At 38.5% G+C, this 14008-nt stretch overlaps 1 protein-coding gene and 1 non-coding gene across 2 annotated transcripts in view; both read right to left on the bottom strand.

Moving 5' to 3' along the window:
* Positions 1-14008, bottom strand: part of OPRM1 (opioid receptor mu 1) — a 56281-nt gene that overhangs the window by 30590 nt on the left and 11683 nt on the right.
* Positions 3175-3247, bottom strand: TRNAG-UCC (transfer RNA glycine (anticodon UCC)). The gene has a single exon. It is a non-coding gene; the product is annotated as a tRNA-Gly (tRNA).

Below are 14008 nucleotides of genomic sequence, written 5' to 3'. Positions count from 1 at the left end.
TGTGTTCAGTCATCTTAAAAATGAAAGATTATTTTGTATTCACTTTGAGTATGTAATAAAGGCAAATCTTGTGCTATTTATGAACTTGAGAATAAATTTCAACCTTTTGTAAAGCTTGCACATGAAATCTTCATGCTATGTAATATATGTGTGGATTGTATTAGGATTACCTGTTTTGTTGTTTTTCTGTAAGTTTGTGGAGTATAGCGAACAGACTCAATCTGTACTCTGCGATGTGTCTGTCTGAACGACAGGATCAATTCTCCTGACCCCAAAGCCCAGATCTGTATAATTTCTTTAAATTTGAAATTCCCATTCATCTCATGTTTTTAAAGTATTCCCTACTCTTTAAGAACAAATCAAAAATAAATGATACCTCCCCATCCCATGTCATCTTATCATTCCCTCATTGATCACCATTTTTTCCCCCTCCCCTATTGCCAAAGGAAAAGATCAGATGACATGTTAAAGTAGTGAGGCTGAATGATAGAAAGAAAAGAAGCCCCTGACAGATTTCAGGAAGCAAGTCTAGTTATTGACAGCTGGGTTGTGATATTTCTTTGTGGAACACAATTCTATAGAATATCAGCCTCAGAGGAGGCTTCATGATTGATTGTGATACAATAAGACAAAAACAGGTGGATTCTATAATCATGCCTGGTTAGAGATAAAACCAAAATCATTCAAAAAAAACCATAAAAAAGGCAGACATCTCCCTTTCCTGGTTAACATTAAGTGACAATTTCTTATTAGTCAGTGATAACTCTAGCTCTACTCTGTTAATTCTGCCTCCTATATTAAAAAAATCTTTGATGCCCATGTGTCAAACTCCTCTTGTTCTGAGACAGCATCCTATCCAGACAGAACTCTGCTTTCTTGAATCCTCTTCCAAATCACCAAACAAAAATTAAAATCCCTGTGATTTTGCTGCAGCAAAATTAATGTCTAATTTCATTTGCCTCTAGGTATACTCCCAGTGGCTTTTGGCTGGTAGGCGTTGATAGTAGAGTGTGCTCCAATCAGGAGGGATCAGCAGCAGGCCAACAGCAATCAGCAATTGGGGGAAGCCTTAGGAATCTTCCAGTGATGTCCATGGATCGGCTACAGGCTATTTGGAGGGCATGGTAGCTACAACAGCTGTCTGCGCCCTTGCAATCTTGGCAAATACATTTACCCAGTGTCTGCAGCAGGCAGAATCCATTCTTGGTGGACCTGGGGGCTTTGAGAGCTCACATTGGATACTATCTCAGCTTTTTTCAGGGCTCCTCACTTCTCTCAGAGCCTACGATCATGCACTGCTTCCTTAGCTGCATCCTCAGTGCTCCTGAGGTTAACTCCTCTCATCTGTGATGCGTTCCATCCCTACAGGGACTGTTCAGTGTGCATCTTTAGGTCTAGATGTCCCCAAAGCAAAGACCTACTTGCCCAATTGTAGTCATCTGGTTTATATTTATCAGGTTTATTTTCAATATCTTTCAGAGATATTTTGAACTTAAAAATGATTATCTGGGGCTTCCCTGGAGGACAGGTGGTTAAGACTTTGCCTTGCAATGCATGATCCCTGACTAGAGACCTAAGATCCCACATTCCTTGAGGCCAAAAAATCAAAACATAAAACAGAAGCAATACACAAAAAATTCCAATGAAGACTTTAAAAATGGTCCACTTAGGGGGAAAAAATGTAAAATGACTATCTGATGTTCTTTTAATTAAAATCTTAAGTGTTAGGAGCTTAGGAAACAAAAATCTTACCTTCCATGGTAAGACTATACATTTGTGGCAATTTTCCAGTCATACCAATTGTTTACTTAATGTTAAGAGCAAGACCAACCCTATTTAAATACTGTGCCAAGAGTGAGTAACTAAAACTACCTTGATTTTGTTCACTTTCTCCAAATTTGACTTCTTAATCACGTTAGGAGTAAGATACTTCAGCATAGCATAGTAGAAAGAATATTGGATTTTGAAATAGGATACACAGGTCTGAGGGTCTTCTCTGGTAGCTCAGCTGGTGAAAAATCCACCTACAATGCAGGAGATCCTGGTTCAACTGCTGGATCGGGAAGTCCTCTGGAGAAAGGATAGGCTACTCACTCCAGTATTCTTGGGCTTCCCTTGTGGCTCAGATGGTAAAGAATCTGCCTGAAGTGCAGCAGACCTGGGTTTGATCCCTGGGTTGGGAAGATCTCCTGGAGGAGGGCTTGGCAACCTACTCCAGTGTTCTTACCTGGAGAATCCCATGGATAGAGGAGCCTGAAGGGCTGCAGTCCATGGGATCGCAGAGTCTGACACGACTGAGCGACTAAGCAAAGCATAGAAAACAGATCTGAGCACCACGTCTTGTGACCTGGGGAAAGTGGCTGAACTTCAGTTCTCACAGCTGTAAAGAGGTGATTATATTATCACTAACAATAACCATTAAAACAAATTAAATTATGATGGTGACGTGTTATTTTTTGAGTATTATAATTATAGCCAGTATTTACTGAATGGTTACTCTGGGTTAGGTATGGCTGTAAGCAGTTAACTTGAATTTTCTTAATCTTTGTAACAGACTTATAAGTTGCACATTATCACTTCTTTTGTCGATGAATAAGCCAACTTTTATGAAGCTTAAATAACTCTCAAGAATAGCTGTGGCAGAGGCAGAATTTAAATCTATATGTGTTATAGTTTATGCTCTTTGTTACATTACACTGCACAGAATGTACCATGTGATATAAGTTTTTTATGTGAGAAATAATAACTTTTATAAACTACAGTAAGGCTTCAGTTCAGTTCAGTTCAGTTGCTCAGTCATGTCCGACTCTTTGCAACCCCATGAACTGCAGCATGTCAGGCCTCCCTGTCCATCACCAACTCCCAGAGTTTACCCAAACTCATGTCCATCGAGTTGGTGATGCCATCCAGCCATCTGATCCTCTGTTGTCCCCTTCTCCTCCTGCCCCCAATCTCTGCCAGCAATGAGTCAACTCTTCCCATGAGGAGGTCAAAGTACAACTTCTATATATCTTTGTGTAAACTGATGCTCACAAAAATCTTACTAGTATCTAAAACAACTATGACCATTATCTTTACTTTTTAAAATGAAATTTCTTTTTTAAAAATGTTAATTTTTAATATTGTATCTTTTAAAAAATTTTTGGCCACACTACGTGGCATGTGGAATCCTAGTTCCCTGACCAGGGATCAAACCCAGGGCCTCTGCATTGGAAGTGTGGAGTCCTAACCACTGGACCACCAGGGAAGCCCTTATCCTTATTTTAAAGGGAATTGAGCTTTAGAACAGTTGTCAAGGATAAAAAAAGCTTAATGTTGTATACTTGAAATATTTGGGTGCTTGTTGCTATGCAAGTATAATGCCTGGATAGTTTGAATTTTTTTACTGGCAGTGTGTGTATGTGTCCTGTAGATAGAACCATTTACTGCGTTTAATATTAGCACAACATGTTGGAGAGAATTATACATTAGGATACTGTGTAGGAAGTTGAAATAAGAACGTTCTCATTGCTCCTGAGTTTTGCACCAGAGATTTAATTAAGATCTGTGAAGACTCAATTTAAAATTCCATTTGTCAGAACTGTTGATGAGCATTCCCTGTTTATCCCCTTTAATGTGTCATAGCACCTGCTGATATCTAAATATTTTGGCATTCAATTAATTTCTGCAACAGTAGCTGTCCAAAATCTTTTAGGACCAATTGAAGGAAATATGAAGGTAATGCAATTAGTGCCTGGAGATCTTGGCTTATGTAAAACTGTGTATTTATAATAACTGTTTTCCACCCAAAAAGTATATAATCCTTTATAATTTAACTATCATATTGACCTGGGATTTTTATTGGAAACAAAAAACAATGTGTTGACATCTTTTAAAAAGTATTTTCAGGCAGAGAGATTTTTGGTATTTTTCCTTCCCCTGTAGAGAATTCAACAGCACTTGTTAGGAGAAAATATAAATCATGAATAGACTAGTTATTTGGCAAAGCAGATAAGTCCCATTAATTTTTAAAATTTGAAATTTTAGGCTTGTAGTGCACCAAGAGCTATTAAATCAATATAGAATTATCTTTCAACTGGGACTAAAATCACTTGGGGCTAACAACCTTTTTAGTCACAGATTAATGTATGTAACAGCATTTTAAATAGGGAAACTGCAAACATGATCTTGAATTATCTTTTGGTGAAAAAGCTCTTTAATGCAGTATTTTATCACTTTTCAGGATTATCTATTACTTTTGAAAATTTCTCCTCTTTTATTTTTGTTTTTTGTATTTTTCCTTATACCATTGTACATTCATTTTTTTTTAGAATCTGAGGAATATAAAAAGTAAAATACAAATCACCATAAGTTTAACAGGTAGAGACAAACTTTGATAACATTTCATGTTTAACACTCTATGATCAAAGTCATATATTTCACATTTCTTCTAGCTTAAATACTTATATTGGACTTTATGTATGAACTAGAATATCAAGCATTATAGCATGTTTTTAATTTTCATAGCTACATTTATATTTTCAAATTAACTTCTTTCATCATAAAACCCTCTGTCAACACTGAGTCAAACATGCATTTATTTAACACCTTTTTATTTTTGCCAAGTACTGTGCTGGGCAGTGGTTCTTGACTGAAACGTGTGTTGGAGGGGCATTCAGTATGGTGAGAGACCAGAAACAAGTGTTTTCCAAACAGTATGTGAGTTTTTATGGCACAGTAGCTGGTGATGTGGCAATGTTGAAAGAAGTATCTCACCTGTATTCAGGCTTTAGAAAAGTTACAATTATTCAACATTTGTTTCATCACATGTAGAGTGCCCAGGGAAGTATTAAATTTGCTTCTCGAGTCGCCTGTCTGGCTCAGTCTGTCAAGGATTTTGTCTCTGATTGTGGCAGGAAGGGTTTAGTAGAAGACGGACTGTAAATAAGTCTGTCTATTGTTTGTTTTTCAGAAATAAATGTAAATCTAGTTGTTTTCCAGTTAATCTGTTTCCCAGAAACAATTACAAACCTATGTTAAATGCATTTAATTTAGAAATTTTACTACCATTTTGGGCTTCCCAGGTGGCGATAGTGGTTAAAAACCTCCTTGCCAATGCAGCAGATATAAGAGACACAGGTCTAATCTCTGGGTTGGGAAGATCCCCTGGAGAAGGGCATGGTAACTCACTCCAGTATTCTTGCCTGGAGAATCCCATGGACAGAGGAGTCTGGTGGGCTACGGTCCATAGCGTCCAGAATCTGACATGACTGAAGAGACTTAGCACACACGCATTATCATTTTAGTTGTTCAGCTACTCAGTCATGTCCAACTCTTTGCGACCCCATGGACTACAGCGTGCCAGGCTTTCCTGTCCATCACCATCTCCCAGAGCTTGCTCAAACTCATGTCCATTGAGTCAGTGATGCTATCTAACCATCTCATCCTCTGTCATCCCCTTCTCCTCCTGCTTCCAATATTTCCCAGCATTATGATTTCTTCTAATGAGTTGGCTCTTCGCATCAGGTGGCCAAAATATTGGAGCTTCAGCTTCAGCATCAGCCCTTCCAATGAATAATCAAGATTGATTTCCTTTAGAATTGACTGGTTTGATCTCCTTGCAGTCCAAGGGACTCTCAAGAGTCTTCTCCAACACCACAGTTCAAAAGCATCAATTCTTTGGTGATCAGACTCTCACATCCATACATGACTATTGGAAAAACCATAACTTTGAATAGATGGACCTTGTAGGAAAAGTAATGTCTCTGCTTTTTAATGTGCTGAGTAGGTTTGTCATAGTTTTTCTTCCAAGGAGCAAGCATCATTTAATTTCATGGCTATAGCCACCATCTACAGTGAGTTTGAAGTTCAAGAAAATAGTCTGTCATTGTTTCCATTGTTTCCCCATCTATTGGCTATGAAGTAATGGGACCAGACGCCATGATGTTCGTTTTTTGAATGTTGAGTTTTAAGCCAGTTTTTTCACTCTCCTCTTCACCTTTATCAAGATGCTCTTTAGTTCCTCTTAACTTTCTGCCGTAAGAGTGGTATCATCTGCATATCTGAGGTTATTGATATTTCTCCCAGCAATCTTGATTCCAGCTTGTGCTTCATCCAGCCTGGCACTCCACATGATGTACTCTGCATATAAGTTAAATAAACAGGGTGACACTATACAGCCTTGACGTACTCCTTTCCCAATTTGGAACCAGAATGTTTTTCCATGTCCAGTTCTAACTGTTGCTTCTTGTTCTGCATATAGATTTCTCAGGATGTGGGTATGGTGGTCTGGTATTCCCATCTTTTTAAGAATTTTCCAAGGTTTGTTATGATCAACACAGTCAAAGGCTTTAGAATAGCCATGGAAGCAGAACTAGATGTCCTTGAATTCTCTTGCCTTTTCTATCATCCAAAGAATGTTGCCAATTTGATTGCTGCTTCCTCTTCCTTTTCCAAATCCAGCCTGAACATCTGGAAGTTCATGGGTCATGTACTGTTGAAGCCTGGCTTGGAGAATTTTGAGCATTACTTTGCTAGTGTGAGAGATGAGCACAATTGTGCAGTAGTTTGAACATTCTTTGGCAGTGCCCTTCTTTGGGATTAGAAGGATAGGATTCCAGTCCTGTGGCCACTGCTGAGTTTTCCAAATTTGCTGGCATATTTCATTTTACTGATAGTGGATAATTATCCTTTTTACCAGTTTATTTTCTGCTCTATGAAGTGGACTTCCGTTTCTTGGCCAAACTTTGTGCTTTTAAACATCTGTGAAATGGTAAGTCCATAGCAGAGGCCAGAAAAGTCCCTTTAGTCACCTAGTGTGACCTCTCACACGACACAACCCTAAGATAAGTCTGAATTTCTTAGTCTCACATTATCTTGAGATTTCTCTTCTTCCATGTCCTGGGAGGAGCCTCACTACTGTTGTTCTAATATCGTAGCTACGGTCATCTCCTTTCTTCTCCTGGGGAGTCATACATCCATTGGTTTTTCAGGAGGAAAAAAATCTGTCCATTGAGGATCCCTCTCACAATGTTTGTCAGTATTCAGTCTATCCTATTGATACAAGAAGCAAAATTCCATGCCCTAGTCCTCTCCCTCAGAGAAGGCAATGGCACCCCACTCCAGTACTCTTGCCTGGAAAATCCCATGGATGGAGGGCCTGGTGGGCTACAGTCCATGGGGTCGAGAAGAGTCAGACATGACTGAGTGACTTCACTTTCACTTTCATGCATTGGAGAAGGAAATGGCAACCCACTCCAGTGTTCTTGCCTGGAGAATCCCAGGGATGGGGGAGCCTTGTGGGCTGCCATCTATGGGGTCGCACAGAGTCAGATATGACTGAAGTGACTTAGCAGCAGCAGTCCTCTCCCTGGATAGTTCATGTTCTTCAATCTGCTTCTAAAGCATGGAAGGTGAAATGAAGTAGAGTGGAGTCTTTGGAAGACTTCGGTTGTAGAAGTGGAATAAAATAGGTTTCCACATCTTTTCATAAGGACATGAGAAGCAAAGAAAGAACTAAAGGCGAGAGCCATGTGTGAGAAGGGAGGCTTGTCAGTAACTTCAGACATCTGTTTACCTTATTTAGGCTCCCTGGAGTTAATACTGACATGCCTGGTTACTTTCACTTGGCAGTAATTCCAGTCGACTTGCCCCTAGCTTGTCCGTCTGGTGTTTTTGCTCAGTAGAGAGACAGAGGAATGGACTAAGATGCTTTTCTTTGAATTTAATTAGGTAGATGATTTAGCAGAATCTTTCAGTCAAAGTGTATCTTTTCTCACTGATTGATTCTTCTCAAATTCTTCCAGAATTAATTCTTCCAGATCTAATTTTTTTCAGTCTCTCTTATCTCTCAATAACCCCTCTCCCATTTGGATTCCTGGGGACAATGAAGTTGGAGAAGGAAAAAGTAAGGACTCCACAGACCTAGGTTCTCATCTCAACTTGAATATGGAAAATATTTTTGCCCCCCAATTAAACAAAAACTACCCATGTTATAAGAATTTCACTTTGGAAAATTCCAAGTTTCTTTCAGCTATTAACACTCAGAGAAACAATGTTCTGAAAGTTCTTATTTTGGCAAACCAGAAATGGGACACAGAAACACGGAGGGCTGAAATAAGCATGGCATTAACATAACAGTATAATCAGTATAATTCAATGTACTGAAACATTTCAGCTCCATTATGTCCTATTACCCTTTGTTACTCTGTTAAATTCAGGGATAGGATAATTTTTTTTTTTTTAAAGATAGTCTCATCCTTGGGGAGCTTACAATTTTGTAAATTTTGGTTTTTTTTTTTTTAGAAATGTAAAAAGGGATCACTGAAATAAAGGGAAACTTGAGAATGGCCTGGCGTTTGGCTATATAATAGATTCAAAAAGCCTAGTTTGATCTGTCGCTTGCAGTATTGAGATTGGCATCCTGGCTGTCTCTTGATCAGTTTATTGATGTGAATTGTTAGCATATGGTGCTCACAGCATAAAACGATGCTTCTGGGGATCAAGAAAAAGAGTACCTTTATATCACAATTGAGTTTTTGTAGTTAGAAGTTCCACAAATAATTAATGGATTTTTTTTTTTTTTTTTTTTGAGGTTGAAGGGCAGACTCAATCAGAGACCTGAATCCAGTTATCCCAGAGACAGAAGTTCAATCCAAAATGTCACAGCTTAATACGAAGGGAAAACTCCAGATTTTGGCCTATCAAAAGCCAACTTTCCTATTTTCTTTATTCTTATTTCAGTGGGGGCACAGCCTATCCATAAAGAAAAAGTCATGAAGAGGTTATCAATTATGGAGCATTCTGGGAAGTATGATAGGTAAGGTAAGATAATAGGCTAGTCAGTCATCCTAGAGAGACCTCAAAAACTAGCACGATGAAACTAAGCATAACAGTTTTGAAAGACCTTAAATTCATGGCCATATAGGTCTTGTTTCAGATCTTAGTATTATCATTTATTAACTGGCAAATTTGGGCTAATTACTTAACTTTTCTGATGCTGGGAGGGATTGGGGGCAGGAGGAGAAGGGGACGACAGAGGATGAGATGGCTGGATGGCATCGCTGACTCGATGGACATGAGTCTCAGTGAACTCCGGGAGTTGGTGATGGACAGGGAGGCCTGGCGTGCTGCGATTCATGGGGTCGCAAAAAGTCAGACATCACTGAGCGACTGATCTGATCTGATCTGACTTAACTTTTCTGAGATATGCTCTCTTCATTTGTAAAACTTGAAAGATATCAGTATCTTCCTTAAGTGGTTGATGTAAAGATGAAAAACATTTCAATAGTATGTTTAAAGATTATTGATATGGAGGCTAATGTATACTGTAACTTTCAACAAACGTTAGCTAAAGTGATGATGATGACGATGCCTCTTATGGATTTCAAATTTAATGAAGCAGATACCATGTGCTCTGATAAGACAGAGGTTAAATGTTGATACTTATAAAAGTGTTAATTTTGCTCTGCTTGTATTGATTTTTTAGAATGTTTTCTCGTGTGTGCTAAAGGCAACTGATGCATCAAAACCCAGATTTTTCTAAAATCACAGCTATTTTCCTTGACCCCTCCCCCCCCTCAATGATTTGATATGTTTAACTTCACATCTTCATCTATCTTGACTAGAATGTTGACTAGAATATATTATTTTCAAATATCAACTTAACTTCAAACAACTGTGTGGGCAGAATATCTCAGCTACATCAAAGCATGAATTCTATTATTGTTCCAGGAGATTAAAATTTCTGATAAAGGACATATATCTTTTTGTAAAACATGTTTTCTAAAGCAATTAAAGTAAGGGTGTGTGAAAGGGCATGCTCATTCATTCATTCATATGCTTTTATTTTTGAGTTTCTAAAGTGTTGAAAAAATAGTGCTCTGGAGGAAATTATCATTGGTTTGGTTTACATGTCTTAATATATGCTTTGAAGCATTGACTCATGTACCAGTGTCTTTCATGGAAATGTGACACATTTATTTAAAGACTGAAAACTTCTGTTTACTTTCAGAGTAATGATCCTTTTTCAAAAGATGACATCAATTTCTCCTTTGATACTTGTACCTTAAATTCCACAAAATGGAGCAATTTTAAAGAACAGAAGATTTGAGCTTGACTTTTAACTTGAGCTCTCTGCTGCCTGTGTTTCTGAATGACAGGGTGTTCAGAAATAAAACAGACATTGTTTCAAGGCAGGGACACACTGAGGAATGTCTTACAGCAATGGTTCTTGAGATTTTCTTCCTGTGAAACCCATTCATTCCAGACTCCACTCTGTCATTGCGTTATCCTTCATACTTGTGGAATATTTGTAACATCTGCTTTGAGAAATACTTATAAATCCTAGTCAATGGGGTTCTCTTTCACTGTTCTATGAAAATTAACCAAGGCCCACTCCACTCACTTTTCTTTATCTTGTCTCTGAAACATGAATAATATGTTTAATGAAATTTGGAAAATTAAATAAAGACAAATCAAAAAGTATCCCATTGCAGTAAACCCAGGGAAGAGTGTTTGCCAGATAGTATGATTGAAGAACCCCGGGTTAGTTACCATAGTCCTACCTTTGACATTTATCAGCTGGTGAAATGGTTTAATTTTCTTCTCCACTAGACTGTACTTTTAGAGATAGGTAGAACCTGATCTGGGCTTCCCAGGTGGCTCAGTAGTAAAGTATTCATCTGCCAATTCAGGAGGCATAGGTTCAATCCCTGGGTTGGGACCATACTCAGGAGGAGGCAACCATTCTAGTATTTTTGCCTGAAAAATCCCATGGACAGAGAAGCCTGGCAGGCTACAGTCCATGGGGTTATAAAGAGTCAGACATGACTGAGCAACTGAGCATGAGAACTCAGTCTATTTTTCTTAATGGTATATTTTGGAGCCTCTAAGAGGGTGCTTTGGAAGTAATTTTCAACAAACATGAGCTTCAAATTCATCTTCTTTAGTATTAGTTTGGTTTACAATGTTTTTCCTTGTCTAAATGCATATCCTTTATATGTTTTGTTTATTTTGCAATGTAGTTAAATAAGCTTTCTTTTGTCATTAGAAGGAAAGACTGTTTGAAGGATCTCATTATTGCCTGCTTTTAATAACACCTCTTAGTGGCCTTGGATCACCAACATCACCAGAAGCGTGCTCATATTCAGTTCCATTCAACCCATGTGGTTTCCTCTTTAGTACTGATGGGGACTGAGTAAGTATGAAATTATAATGTTGACAATAATTTCCCTTGTTCTTTTTGGCAGGCACAATCAGGGTCTGATATTCAGGTTATACTGCCAGCAGCATTTTTCAATTAGCATTTAATACTCCCCGACAAAATGCTCAACCTTTCGCTGGCACTGAACCCAGTGTTTCAGTGAAAAATTGCTCAGAAGCAAAGGCCTTTTCTTTCATTGATCTCCTTGTTCCCCTACAGTTTCTGTACTTGGAATACTCTCAGCTTTCAGGGACACTGTAGATCTCAAAGATGTTATTTTCTAGTTTGTGCTTGCTTTATTTGTAGTGCTTACTGCTCTGATTTTAAAAGTTGACAGGCATTGCCTTGCAAGTCCTGGAAAAATCCATTATGAAGGTGTTAGGAATAGACATTCACACAGACTCACTGTACCATCATTAATGCATCCTCCATGAAGAGCTCCATGTTTTTCACCTATCTTACTGTGATTAGTGAGTCAGACTCTAACAGAAGCCAGGACTTTTTGCAAAGATGTTATTAAAATTTCTAAATTTTCAAAGCTTGTATTCAGAGGACACCACTCTTACGAGTTATTTTTTCTAATTCAAGTAAACTATTCTGCTGAGTAAAAAGGAGTTTCATCATATGAAGTCTGTGTTTAGACTTAGATTCTGCCTTAGACACTTTGACTATAATACCAGTTTAAATGTGAAACATTCAACTTAAAAATAGATTTTTTTTTCCAAAAAATAATTGGTTTTTGTCTTTTTTTTCTATCAAACTTTTTATATGATATAGAGAAGCTAATCAATAGGGAGCTGAGTAAATTGTGGTTAAATGTCCTTAGAATTCTGTTCACATCATCTTAGTGCCAACAAAATGAAATTAGAGTAATCCAGGGCATTGGAATAAATCCAAGAATGACAACAGGGACTCCATGCAATGCCTTGCCTTACCTCTGCAGAAATCATGATTCCAAAAGGCTAAGCTGTGTTTCAAAGTGTAATAATATGATTGATTTATGAGAAGGCAAGAATACTGAGTGAATGTTGAGATCTTGCATGCTGATGAGTGAACCCAGTGGGAGGGAAGAGAAGAAATTGCCCAGAGGGAGGGAAAGTGAAAGTGAAAGTCACTCAGTCCTGTCTGACTCTTTGCTATCCCATGGACTATACAGTCCATGAAATTCTCCTGGCCAGAATACTGGAGTGGGTTGCCATGCACTCCTCCAGGGGATCTTCCCAACCTAGAGATCAAACCCAGGCCTCCCACATTGCAGGCAGATTCTTTTACCAACTGTGCCACCAGGGAAGCAAATAACTAAACTCCTTACTCTTATATAGCACTTATAGAATTTACTGCACATTTCTGTATATCTTATCTAATTTGGACCTGAACTCCAAGTGAGGTTGAATGTGATTACCATTCCTTTGGTAAAGTTAACTAGTGAGACTCAGGGAAGCTCTGTGGCTCTGATAACTAGTGAGAGGCAGAGATTCAAACATGAGTCTCCTCGTCCTAAGGTTAGCACTGTGTCCACGCTAGAACGCCTATTATTAATGGAGCTGATTGGTCAATTTCAGGGAGCTTTTTAAGACATCCTGGGCTTTTGCTTTTCAGGGAGATAGCTTAATTTACTATTTATTCTATAAACACCTTAACATTCAGAGAAATCAAACATGTGGATAGATCTCTTAAACCTCCTTGCCCAGCAGGACTGTTTTCTCCTCCATGAAATAGAGGTCCAGATCTATGCACCTCAATCTTGACTGTACACTAGACTCATTAGACTCACCAGGGAAGATTTTAGATCTATCTATGCCCAGGAGCTATGCACGGAGTGTCTAATTTAATTAGTCCTAGGTGGAAACAGGTATTCTTTCTTTTTTTAAAGCCTTCCCAGGTGATTCTAGATTTCCCTACTGGCCCAGTAGTTGAGAATCCACCTGCCAAAGCAGAGAACATGGTTCGATTTTCAGTCAGGAAATGAAGATCCCACATGCCATGGGGCAATAAGCCTGTGACCCACAACTACTGAAGCCTGTGTACCCTCAAACCAGTGCTCTGCGATGAGAGAAACCACCACAGTGAGAAGCCTGTGCACAGCAAGGAAGAGTAACCCCAGCTTTCCATAACAAGAGAGAGCCTGCGTGCAGCCAAAATAAATCCATAAAGAAATAAATAAGATCACTTAAAAAAAAATCCTTCATAGTGATTCTAACATGTGATCAATATTGAGAACCCCTGGAATAGAAGATCTGAGAGATCTTCTTGGTGTCTAAGTGTGTTGCCAGGGTTTCTGTAATACCTCGGATACTCCATGAGTTAACTTGAAGGAGAATCAAACTTGATTATTCATTTTATCCTGCCTGGGTTTCTTGCTAGAATTTAGCTCCAAAAATCTCACGTAAGAAATTCTGGGAACTGTAGCATTCCTCAGCTAGACTATCTTACTCATCCATTTGGAACATTCCCGAACTTGGCTCTCCTTGTGGACTTGTACCTAGTGGCCACCTGGCTGATCTAAAGAATTCCTGGACATTCCAGAAAGTTTTCTCTGAGCACAAGTAATCAAAGAAGCAGTCATTTGAATACAAATGGGGACTGAATTAAAGATGCGAAATCAGACAAAGAAGAGATTCCAGGGAATTTTAGGAAATGATTGAGCAAAGCCAAAGGCAGGAAGCCAGAAGATTACAAATACCGCAGAATACCTAGGCTGCCCCTAGTCCTCTTTAGTTGGCTGGGCAGTCTAAATTTTTAAAACACAGTCAATAAACCTTTTCAAAGCGACTTTTGAAAACCGCTAAAAACAAATTTTTAAAAAATGATCAAGTTATGTAAGTC

Source organism: Bos taurus, chromosome 9 (assembly GCF_002263795.3).
Source record: "Bos taurus isolate L1 Dominette 01449 registration number 42190680 breed Hereford chromosome 9, ARS-UCD2.0, whole genome shotgun sequence".
NCBI lineage: Eukaryota > Metazoa > Chordata > Mammalia > Artiodactyla > Bovidae > Bos > Bos taurus.
Note: the sequence above shows the minus strand (reverse complement) of the source record. Positions and strands in the feature narration are given on the sequence as shown.